Consider the following 13,060-nt stretch of genomic DNA (forward strand, 5'->3'; position numbering starts at 1 on the left):
CATTCACTTAATCTCCATCCAAGGCTTAGTAAATAGGTCTCATAGTGACAACACAAATCACCACACAAGTCACACATGATACATCTACTTGTATATAATAAGTGAAAAAGTGTGTGTGTTTATTTGTCCTTTATGCACGGCCAAAGTTTTGTACCTAGCTCCACCAAATTTGGCATGGTGGGGTAGTTTGACCAGGATTATGTTCTTGTCTAGGTATGAACTTCGTCAGGGCCACACACTGTCACACAATCCTATAAAACCGGGACACTCTTAAATTACACAGGTTCTTTGGGCTGTAGGGCTGGCTTCATACACACACTGTCACACTCTCGCAGGCTCATGAGCAGCTAGGCACTCAAACTATTCAGACTGTGGCAGACCGAATAATCAATCCACAATTTTTGTGTCACAACTCACGGATGGGTAATGGATGTTGGCCCATACTCGGGATTGGCAAAGACCCAGAGCAGAGGCGCGGAGTCTAACCTGCGGGTGGTATTCACCAGAGACCTTCACAAGGAGATATAGACTTTGCTGCACTTCTGCCCAGGTTCCCTTGTATAGGTGCTGGCATGCTCAGAAGTGGAGCTAGAAGTATGCAATCCGGCATATGAGGCGTAGTCAACAGCCAGATCAGAACCAAACAGACAGCGAAGTACAAGAGAGAAGGCAGAATCAGGTCACACGGAAGTCGAAGTCAAACCAGGAATCACCAAATGCAGTACCAGGGAATCAGACAGGAACGGCTCCAAGGTCAGGAACAGGTAGACAATAGCACAAGGTCAGGTAAACTGGAGCAAGGTATGAGCCTATATTCTGGTACTGAAATGCTCCCAGGAACTTCCTTATATAGGTCAAAGTTCAGTTCTGGTGCCAATCAGATTCCCTTATTACAGTGCCTGGCCCTTTAAATCTTAAGCAGAGCGGCGCATGCGCCCCTATAGGAGCCACCTGTATGCAGTAGCCGCCAGTGGAGAGGAGGAAGAGGCGCTGACAAATGGACAGCAAAGTACCAGGGAGAAGGCACAATCAGGTCACACGGAAGCAGAAGTCAAACCAGGAATCACCAAACGCAGTAACGTGGAAACAGACGGGAACGGGTCACAAGGAGTAGACAAGGTCAGGAACAGGTAGACAATAGCCAGGGCCGGCAACAGAAATCTTGGGGCCTGGTACACTCATGTTTTTGGGGCTCCTATCTCCTCTCCTAGCCCTTAACCTAGCCCGTCACCCCCCCCTCTTCCCTAGCCACTGTCTATCACACACACCCATCTCCCCCAGCCCCTGTGTCTGTCACACACCCGTCTCCCCCAGCCCCTGTGTCTGTCACACACCCGTCTCCCCCAGCCCCTGTGTCTGTCACACACCCGTCTCCCCCAGCCCCTGTGTCTGTCACACACCCCTCTTCCCCAGCCCCAAGCCCATTTTTGTCATACACCCCTCTTTGCCAGCCCGTGTCTTTCACACACCCCTCTTCCCCAGCCTGTCTGTCGCACACTCCTCTTCCCAAGTCCAGCCCCTGTGTCTGTCACACACCCCTCTTCCCCAGCCCCAAGCCCATTTTTGTCATACACCCCTCTTTGCCAAGTCCAGCCCCTGTGTCTGTCACACACCCCTCTTCCCCAGCCCCAAGCCCATTTTTGTCATACACCCCTCTTTGCCAGCCCGTGTCTTTCACACACCCCTCTTCCCCAGCCTGTCTGTCGCACACTCCTCTTCCCAAGTCCCTGTGTCTGTCACACTCTCCTCCAGCCCCAGTGTCTGTCACACACCTCTCTTCCCCAGCCCATGTCTGTCACACACCCCTCTTCCCCAGCCCCTGTGTCTGTCACACACCCCTCTTCCCCGGCCCCTGTGTCTGTCACACACCTATCTTCCTAGCCCATGTCTGTCACACACCCCTCTACCCCAGCCCCTGTGTCTGTCACACACCCCTCTACCCCAGCCCCTGTGCCTGTCACACTCTCCCTCTCTTCCCTAACCCTTGTGTCTGTCACACCTCCCCTTCTTCCCCAGCCCGTGTCTGCCACCCTCTTCATCTGCAGTTACCCACCACTCGCCCTGTGACTCTCTAGCCCAGCCTGTCCCCAGCCAACACTTACCTGCTGCACTGTCTGTGTTCCTCAGTCTTCCCTGGCAGGCGGCGCAATGTCATGACATCATGCGCACTGCACCAGCCCAGCCTCCCTGTCACTGCCGGGACTCTGGAGGATCTAGCCAAAATTGTTGTGCCGGGTGCCCTGCTTACAAAGCAGGTGGCAGAGGCAAGGGGGACACGTGAACTGGGCTCCGTTAAATCCTGAAGATTTGGGGCCCCTCAGAATCTCGGGGCCCAGTACAAGTGTTCCCTCCGCACCTCCCTGTCGCCAGGACTGACAACAGCATATGGTCAATGTACGCTGGTGCTAGGGGGGGGGGCTGGCACTACAAGGGGGAGACCACTACTGGGGGCACTACAAGGGGGGCTACTACTACTGGGGGCACTACAAGGGGGAGACTACTACTGGGGGCACTAAAAGGGGGGGACTACTACTACTGGGGACACTACAAGGGGGGAGACTACTACTACTGGGGACTACTACTACTGGGAGCACTACAAGTGGGGGCTACTACTACTGGGGGCACTACAAGGGGGGGACTATTACCACTGGGGGCACTACAAGGGGAGGGGACTACTACTAGGGGGACTACAAGGGGAGGGGACTACTACTAGGGGCACTGCATAGGGGGGAGAGGACTACTACTAGGGGCACTGCCTAGGGGGAAGGGATACTAGGGGCACTGCATAGGGGGGAGGGGGCTACCACTAGGGGCACTGCATCGAGGGACCACTGCTTGGGGCACTTTATAAAGAGCAATACTGGGGCTACTGCATAGGGGGGAGACTACAACTGGGGCCACTATTTAAGGGGCACTGCATAAGGGTTACCACTATTGGGGGCACTGCATGGGGGGGTGGGCTGCTACTGGGGGCACTATATAAGGGGCTCTGCACAGGGGGGACCACTACTGGGGGCACTGTATAAGGGGCACTGCATAGGGGGAATCACTATGGGGGGCATTACAGGAGACCTGCATAAGGGGGTTCTCTCCTGGGGCACAGGGGGGCACTGCATATTGGCACTACGACAGGGGACTGCCCCTAATCTCTATTTTTACTTTACATTAATCCCATATGGACCAACCTCCTCCCTGGAACACTTGAGGGGGGGAGGGGTGCCATAGCATGCACGTTCTTCAGGCACCCTGGCTACACGCTACTACTCTGCCAGGGCCGCCTGCATGCATTTACCCCCAGGCTAAAAGTTGCCAGCCAGCTCCTGATCACACACCCCTCTTCCCCAGCCCCTGTGCCTGTCACACTCTCCCCCTTTTCCCCATCCCTGTGTCCGTCACACACCCTCTCTTCCCAAGCCCATTTTTGTCATACACCCCTCTTTGCCAGCCCGTGTCTTTCACACACTCCTCTTCTCCAGTCCCTGTGTCTGTCACACACCTCTCTTCCCCTACCCCTGTGTCTCTCACACACCCCTCTTCCCAAGCCCGTTTTTGTCATACACCCCTCTTCCCAAGCCCATTTTTGTCATACACCCCGCTTTGCCAGCCCGTGTCTGTCACACACCCCTCTTCTCCAGTCCCTGTGTCTGTCACACTCTCCCCCTTTTCCCCAGCCCGTGTCTGTCACACATCCCTCTTCCCAAGCCCATTTTTGTCATACACCCCTCTTTGCCAGCCCGTGTCTTTCACACACTCCTCTTCACCAGCCCGTGTCTGTCACACACCTCTCTTCCCCTAGCCCTGTGTCTGTCACATACACCCCTCTTTGCCAGCCCATGTCTGTCACACACTCCTCTTCCCCAGTCCCTGTGTCTGTCACACACCTCTCTTCCCCTAGCCCTGTGTTTGTCACATACACCCCTCTTTGCCAGCCCATGTCTGTCACACACTCCTCTTCCCCAGCCCCTGTGTCTGTCACACAACTCTCTTTCCCTGCCCCTGTGTCTGTCACAAAACCCCCTCTTTCCCAGCCTCCATGTCTGTCACAAAATCCCTCTTCCCCAGCCCCTGTGTCTGTCACCCCCTCTTCTCCAGCCCCCCTGTCACACACCCTTTTACCCCAGCCCCTGTGTCTATCACACACCCCTCTTTCCCAGCCCCTGTGTCTATCACACCTCCCCCTCTTCCCCAGCCTGTCTGTCGCACACTCCTCTTCCCAAGCCCCTGTGTCTGTCACACTCTCCTCCAGCCCCAGTGTCTGTCACACACCTCTCTTCCCCAGCCCATGTCTGTCACACACCCCTCTTCCCCAGCCCCTGTGTCTGTCACACACCCCTCTTCCCCGGCCCCTGTGTCTGTCACACACCCCTCTTCCCTGGTCCCTGTGTCTGTCACACACCTATCTTCCTAGCCCATGTCTGTCACACACCCCTCTACCCCAGCCCCTGTGTCTGTCACACACCCCTCTACCCCAGCCCCTGTGCCTGTCACACTCTCCCTCTCTTCCCTAACCCTTGTGTCTGTCACACCTCCCCTTCTTCCCCAGCCCGTGTCTGCCACCCTATTCATCTGCAGTTACCCACCACTCGCCCTGTGACTCTCTAGCCCAGCCTGTCCCCAGCCAACACTTACCTGCTGCACTGTCTGAGTTCCTCAGTCTTCCCTGGCAGGCGGCGCAATGTCATGACATCATGCGCACTGCACCAGCCCAGCCTCCCTGTCACTGCCGGGACTCTGGAGGATCTAGCCAAAATTGTTGTGCCGGGTGCCCTGCTTACAAAGCAGGTGGCAGAGGCAAGGGGGACACGTGAACTGGGCTCCGTTAAATCCTGAGGATTTGGGGCCCCTCAGAATCTCGGGGCCCAGTACAAGTGTTCCCTCCGCACCTCCCTGTCGCCAGGACTGACAACAGCATATGGTCAATGTACGCTGGTGCTAGGTATGAGCCTATACTATACTGGAATGCTCCCAGGAACTTTCTTATATAGGTCAAAGTTCAGTTGTGGCACCAATCGCATTCCCCTATTACAGCGCTTGGCCCTTCAAATCTTAAACAGAGCAGCGTGCACCCCTATGGGAGCCACGGCCACCTGTATGCAGTAGCCACCGGAGGAGAGGAGGGAGAGACGCTGACAGTGGGTGCCAGGGACTTCCTGCCTGCTGTGCTTTGCCAGCCGGGACCCCAAGGCTGCCGGATCCGGTAAGTGACATCAGGTTCGGCTGTGAAGTGACATTACCTCTAGGGGTGGGCTTGCCAGGGAACTTCTGATTAAATTTTCGGAGGAGTTGAGGTGCATGAATTTCCGAGGCCTTCACCCAACAGCGTTCTTCTGGACCATATCCTTTCCAATTCTCCAAGAACTGAACTGTACCTTGGGACATTCTGGAGTCCAGAAGCTGTTTCACTTCATACTACTCTTGATTGTCCACTGGCATCGCAAAGGGAAGATTGTAATGTGTGAATATCGATTGAGCACCAAGGGTTAAATGAGAGAGATATAAAATATGTTGGGAATCCTCAGAGTACCAGGAATATTCAGGCGAACCACCACCGGATTAATTAACTGGAGGATCTGAAAGGGACCAATGAGTCTGGGAGCAAACTTCATGGTGGGAACTTTTAATTTCAAGTGCTTAGTGGACAACCAAACTTTGTCACCAGGGTTCGGTACAGGACCCTTCCTCATCTTTCTGTCTGCCACCAGTTTATACCTAGTAGAGACTTTACACAGATTATGTTTTACCTTCCTCCAGATCTTGAGGAATCAACTCACTATACCATGGACAGCTGGAAGTGATACCGACTGAAGGGCTGGCAACTCTGGTATCACAGGATGTAGTCCATACTGAATGAAGAAAGGAGAGTACCCCGATGCCTCATGGTACAAATTATTGTGGGCAAATTCGGCCCATGGCAACTGGGAGATCAAGTCATCTTGATTTGCTGAGACATGCATCCGAATAAACTTCAATAGATCTTGGTTTACGCATTTCGTCTGACCATTACTCTGAGGGTGGTAAGCAGATGAGAAACTTAGGTTGATCCCAAAGCACTTACATAATGACCTCCAGAACTTAGAGGTAAATTGCACCCCACGGTCTGAAACAATATTCTTGGGAACACCATGTAGCCTGAAGATTTCTTTTATAAACACATCGGCCAATTTTTGGCGCTGAAGGTAGACCTTTCTAGTTGGTGCACTGGTGTATTCATTACTGGCTGACATATTTTAAAATATTCCCAGGTGGTGCTAATTATTTCAATTGTGATACTGAGGAGATCTGTAACACCTGCACTGCTAGGCTGGGTACACATCAGAACGATGTGTATCTTGGCTGACGGCATAACTAACAGGATGAGATGTCGGCCATACATAGTGAATTATGTAGCGCACTATCACGCGCTATATTGATCATGGCCACATTCAGCTGTATGCTGTCAGCCACCGGGTCGTCCCATGTGTCGTGCACCACAGCAGATGGGATGACCCCGATGTCAGCGGGCTGGAGCGCGCACTAGTGCATCCACATGAGACGATGTATACGATATGTCCCTCCAATGCGCAGGATCGGATGACATATAGTCTGATGTGTACCAACTCTTATGATGCCCTGAAGACCAAAGTTGGAAAACACTGGTCTATAGTATAAGGGAGACTTTCTATACCAAACATATTGAGCTCATATAAATAACATAATTGGCTAGGAAATTGATAAACATCCTATAATTAAAAATACATATATAATATACCATTAGGAACAGAACTTATTTATCAAAACTTGGAGAGAAATAAAGAACTAACCAACCAGCTTCTAGTTGCTATTTTACAGTATGTGTTTGAAAAATGACAGAAGCAGATTGGTTGGTACTTTATGTCTTTCCACTTTATCTTTGTCCAAGTTTTGATAAATCTTCACCTTTAGTTTCTAAGCACACATTCTCTCATCTCATGTTAAGATGCCTATCTCTTCTTACTGGCAGCTGCTCTCTGGTCTGGTGCTCTGAATGAACGTTCAGATTCAGGAGAAGCTGTTGCCACTGTGCATGTCCCTTATTCTATACGTTGTGGTCGAAGCCCTAGTGAAATCAAGCTACCATGGTGGAGGGCATCTGGAAAACTTTCTAAGGAGTGCAGAAGAGAACAAGTGGAGAAGTTGCCTATAGCAACCAATCAGCTTCTAGCTAGCATTTACCAAGTACATTCTTTAAAATGATAGTTATAAGCTGACTGGTTGCTATGGTTACTTCTCTGCTTCTCCACTTCTTCATTCTATAATACTATAATGTATATGAACTGGGTACTTGTCACAACCTGGTAGAGCCAGTATCAGACCCTGCCACTTGCCTGTCAGGAGGATGTACTGACATGCTGGGGGATCTCCAGTCCTCATTCATCTGCAGCCACAGCGGGTTCCGATGATCTGACTCAATAGCGGTCACCAGCGAGTGTGGTAGCAGGACATTGCGCTGTTTACTGCTCTCCCAGTGACTCTCTACGGGCTGCCATGTCACAGTCTCATCAGAATCCCACATATGTTCATTCCCACAGGCTTTAATTTGCTGGGTATGGCCATGTTGTCTCTAATCAGATGACTAACTCACAGCCAATGGATTCCCTATTTGCCATAGATATGACTCCAGTACCCAATCCCTGGCTAGCCAGGGGTATTTAAGGAAGTCCCCAACACTGAGAAATTTGCCAGTGCAATGTTGTCTTCAGCCTAGCTGTCAGATATCATTTGAGCTCCTGCAGTATCTTCTGTTTACCTCAGTGTAGTTTCCCATCTCACTGCACCGCTGGCTCCCATTGCTGTCTGGTTCCATCCCGGTGAATCATGTCCGGTCCCATTCCGGAGTATCCTACCAGTCCCATTCCAGTAAATCCTATCCGGTCCTATTCTGGTGAATCCTATCTGGTCCTATTCCAGTGAATCCTGTACAGTCCCATCCCGGTGCATCCTATTCCGGATCTGTCATCCCTATACAGTGTTCCTCATTGTGTTACCAGCTGCCAGCACAGGGAAACACAAGCAAGGTATCGCAATCTGCACATCGGGCGCAGCTAAACCCAAATCCCCTAGTGGGGGTCACTGGTGAAAACCTCCGGCGTGTTAGACTCCACACCTCTGACTTGGGTCTCAGCCAACTTCTCTAATACTGGTCAATCTCCATTAATCTGTTAAATTTGTAAATACCTTTTAATACATTCCTGCCTATAAACCTCTAAGATTCACCTGCCTAGAACCTCTAAGACAAAACCTGCCTATAAACCTCTAAGATTCACCTGCCTAGAACCTCTAAGACAAAACCTGCCTGTACCTTCTAAAACCACAAGATGTCGCTATTTTGAATATACCATTAATGAAATACCAAGACAGTTGAATAGCGGTCCGAAGCGCTAAAGATTATTATTCAGGTAAAAGTACAGATGTTACAACACTATGATCTAATAATGAGCGCAAATAAATTGTACAAACATTAGGTCATAAGGTACAGTTAAAATACATGAAACGGTTATTAAAGATCAAAATACAATGAGCAATATGAGAAAGAGAGAGAGAGAGAGAGAGAGAGAGAGAAAGAGACATATTAAAATACAATGAGAGATATATCAATGTCTGCTGAGAGCACATGTTCAAGATGGCTGGTGATGGAGTGTGTGTGTGTGTGTTTGTGTGTGAGGGGGGGGTTGGGCCGAAGCACATGTTTTTCCTTTGTTTGCAAGCCTCATGATCCCTAGGCAAACTCCATCCTGCACCAAGCTGCAACTCCGCAAATCATCCATCAATGACCACAACCACAACAAAGACAATATACCTATCTGACCCACACAACACCACAACTGGGCAGAATCACCATTTCCCTTGTTCACCCCACATGGAGGCAAGCCATCTCCAACAAACCGCAGACAACATACCCATCTGACTCACACAACACCACACGGCAACCACCCACGACCATTCAAAGCTGCCATCAATTCAACCTCCACGATACAACACTGACACCACCCTATGATCACATTCATGAGTATACAGCACACACAAAGCTCATCTCTCCAACCAGCATCAATCATTCACAAATGGGAAGGCAAACACAGAACACATGGCAGGGCCCCAACACAGAACACATGGCAGGGCCCAACACAGAACACATGGCAGGCCCCAACACAGAACACATCAGAGGATCTCAATCAACCAGCATCAATCATCCACAAATATCACGACAACTCCACAATCAATCCCTTTCCTGCATGCTGACAACAGACCACTGTATCCTACAGTGCAGATGAAAAGCACAGACCAGACAACACATCATCCACTGCATGCCAACACAGACCCATGAATATCCTTAGAAAACTACAAACCACACACCATGCTAAGCTAATAACAGATTAACACCACATAGCTACAGACACCCAAATAGGCTAAATATTGCACATTTTATACTCAGCTATAACAACCCAGAGGAACTGAGACCCATTCTTCCGTTGTCTGGTCAGGGAGTGTACCTCTCTCTTCCTTCTAAAATCTGCAAGTGTGTCTGCTAAACTGTGTTTTCTCAGGATGTGCATGCTATGTTCCCGCCCCCTTTTACCTGTGAGGTCATCAGAAAGGGAGTATCCTTTTTGGTTACCTGAGACTACTGTTTCTACTCTCAGCTAGCTAGCTCTATTGATTAGACTGGAATAACCAGTCCTTTGAAGAAATCTGTTACAGGGCATTTATTGGACAATTCCAAATGGATACAAAAGGTCTCCAACCTCCTTTTGTATCCCCCAACACGCAAATCTAAGCTGCTATGGAAAACAACATTTCAAATAGATATTCTCTCTAACATTCATATTTCATACCCGCATGTTCTGATCTTCATATTGATGTCACCGGAATGCTGCGGAAACAGAGTAGGTCAGTACGGTTCCACACACAGTTCAATTGTCATTTACTAAGCCATAGTTACAGAAACATTAATTTCTTAATTATCCTTTTTGCGTTACGGGACCATTGCTTTTAAATGTATGTATGCGGGGAAAACACCACTGAATTGCGTTGTGCGTCTGAGGGTCGGTGGGGCACTCAGCGAGCAGCACTAAGCTGGAAGGGCATCTATGTGTGTGTGTGGCCATGCCAGTATGATTTTGGGAAGGATCACTAAAAAACTGACTGTATTCTGTTTAACATTGTGTGTATGAGTTGCAGGGAATTTTGCTACTTTTCAAATATAAGTCTGTGTGATATTATAAATGGGCCACATATACACACACACATATATATATATATATATATATATATATATATATATACAAGCACACATGTATTTTTCTGATGTTTTTAAACTGCAATTGCAAAAATGTGTTTATACAGTTAATTTAATTCTCATACATGAAGGTGGCTTCCAGCTGTGCTGTCGGAGCCTCCCTGTCTAGTCTGCCTGTGTTTGAGGAAGGCTGACTATGTACCTTTTGTTTACAAAATAGTGCTGTGAGATTTTATTTCTAAGATGGAGTCTTGCCCCTTTACAAGACAGCATTGCGCAGATTCCAATTGCAAACAGATTCTGTCTTCGCCAATTATCCGGTTTTGACAATCAGTATACATTCCATGAGTCGGAATTATATCAAACCTTCCAGCTTCCCTGTCTGTACTCCTAAACCTTCATCTACCAGAGCTCAGGTCCACAAACAAACCACACGAGTGTGACAGTACTGTAACTTTAGAATTTATATTATAGATGTATCAAACTTTCTGAAGAGGACAGGTGGAGAAGTTGCCCATAGCAACCAATTAGCTTCTAGCTAACATCTTATAGAATGGGCTTGATAAATGATAGCTAAAAACTTATTGATTGCTATGGCCAACTTCTCCACTTGTCTGCTTTAAGAGGTTTGACACATCTCCTTCTAAGAAAGTAAGACAAGCCAAATATATCTGTGACTATGATTTAGTTCCTGTACAAAGCACAAATAGTAGTAAAGAATAGATACCATTGCTACAGTTACAGGGGTGTCTGAGCGACTTTATGTTGGGGGGGCAAAATAAAATCATTCTGACGCCCCTGCACCCCCACCTCCCCCTCTTACCAGTTGATGCACGCAGGGACAGGAGCGGTGGCCGCTGACTGTCAGGAGCTGTGCTTTATAGCAATAGGCTGCACAGCATGGAGAAGGAGGTGGTATGTGCTGTATTTTTACTTAAAGAATGCACATTACACGTCCTCCTCCATACAGTGCAGGGGTTGTGAAGCCTATTGCTTTAATTAACAGCCCCTGACCTTCCGTGGCCGCCACACCTTTCATATGTTTTTTTTGGGGGGGGAGCGAACCAACGCCCTGCCCCCATCCCCCATTCCAACACCTATGTATAGTAGAATTGTAAATATCTAAAAAAAAAAAAAACCACAAGAGCACAAAAAATGCCCAGAAAGAAAAAATGGTCCTTACTATACAGCCACCACCATTGAGCCCAAGAGGCTCTCCAAGTCCATGACATTGGCAGAGGAGGAACTGGATCCAGGGGCAAAAAAAAGTTGATTTTTGCACTCTTTTTTTATGACATAAATCAGACATTTCAACAATAATTGTATAAAGAAGTGGAATGTATTAAGGAGCTGATTCAGACCACTAGGATGCGATCGCTCGTAGCTGGCCGATAGTTGCAATCTGCGCATGCATCGCAATGCTCGTGTGCGAATGCTCGGGAAGCAATCGCTCGCTGTGCATAGACAGCCCAGCAGAGTGAGTGACAGGAGAGGCTATTTGTGGGTGTTAACACGGGCAGGCCACCAGAAACGGGGGAGTGGCGGTGCGAATGCAGGCATGCCTGAGTGCTTCAATGCCATTTCAGAGGCGTGCATAATTAAAAGGCAGCATCATAGTACACGTCACTTGGTTGAAAATCACACTGAAGTGATCGCAGTGCTTGCGGCAGCGTATAGTCAACCTCAAGCGCTGTGATCGCATCCGATGGTGCTCGATGTACCAATGGTTTCATGCACTTCCAGGAGATGATGTGCACAAGTGGGCATCTTATGAATGGCTGATGGGCATCTAGAGACACTAATTGATCGCACGGACATAGTGGGCGTGCTAATGCCTTGCGTGCGATCGCCTGCCTTTCTGGGTGTGCGCTGGATTTGCATACGCAGGGTGCGAGCGAATGCATCTAGCGAGTGGGTCTGAATGAGCTACTAAGTCCATACTCACTGCAGTGTGCATTACAAATGATACGCTGGAAGTGAAGAAAAATCAGCTATGCCTCTACCAAGGTTCGTCAGAGCTAGAGATCCCCTTTTGCTCAGACCTTGAGCAGCATTAGAACAAATCCCTTAAACGTAGAGCCATAACTAGACTTTTTGGTGCCCTGTGCTAAAAAGAGCATTGGCACCCCCCCTATTTTTCAAATGGGGACATAATGCACCCAAAAAAGGGCCATGGCCTCATGGGTAAGGGCCAGGGAAGAGATAGGGGAGGACAGGAGATGCTGGGGATAAAATAAGAGGAAGCTACAAGTGAGAATGATAATAAACAAAAAATTGACAGGCCCAAACAGCGCCCCCTGCCCTGCGGTGCCCTGTGCCATGGCACAGGTCGCACTACCCTAGGTATGGCCCTGCTTAGATGTACTCCTGATGTAATTCTACTATATAAAAGAAAGTCATGGCTTTGAGACCATAACTGGTAATATCTGGAAATCTACTGTATATATTGCTATTCAATAATTAATCCGGTCACATTACAAAAAAGGTGAGACTGGCAAGATGTCACCAGAAACCTGGGATAACACAAATACAAGTATAAACTGACTTCCTCTGCCAGCTCCAAATATTCACTGAATCATGCCCACTGTGTGCTAAAAATCCCAGAACAAAGCCAACAAAAACCAGCCAAGCAGGGATCTGAGGACCTGATTCAGAGCCGCTCGTAAGCGGCCGCTCGTTCGATCTGAGCGATGTTCGCACAACTGCACATGCGTATGGGTCGTAATGCGCATGCGCAAACCAGTTATTGCGGTCGGAAATTGTGCGCTCGCAAAACAGCGAGGGGCTGCTAATTTGAGTGACAGAATG

This window comes from Taudactylus pleione, unplaced genomic scaffold (assembly GCF_031769625.1).
Source record: "Taudactylus pleione unplaced genomic scaffold, aTauple2 ptg000256l, whole genome shotgun sequence".
Lineage (NCBI taxonomy): Eukaryota > Metazoa > Chordata > Amphibia > Anura > Myobatrachidae > Taudactylus > Taudactylus pleione.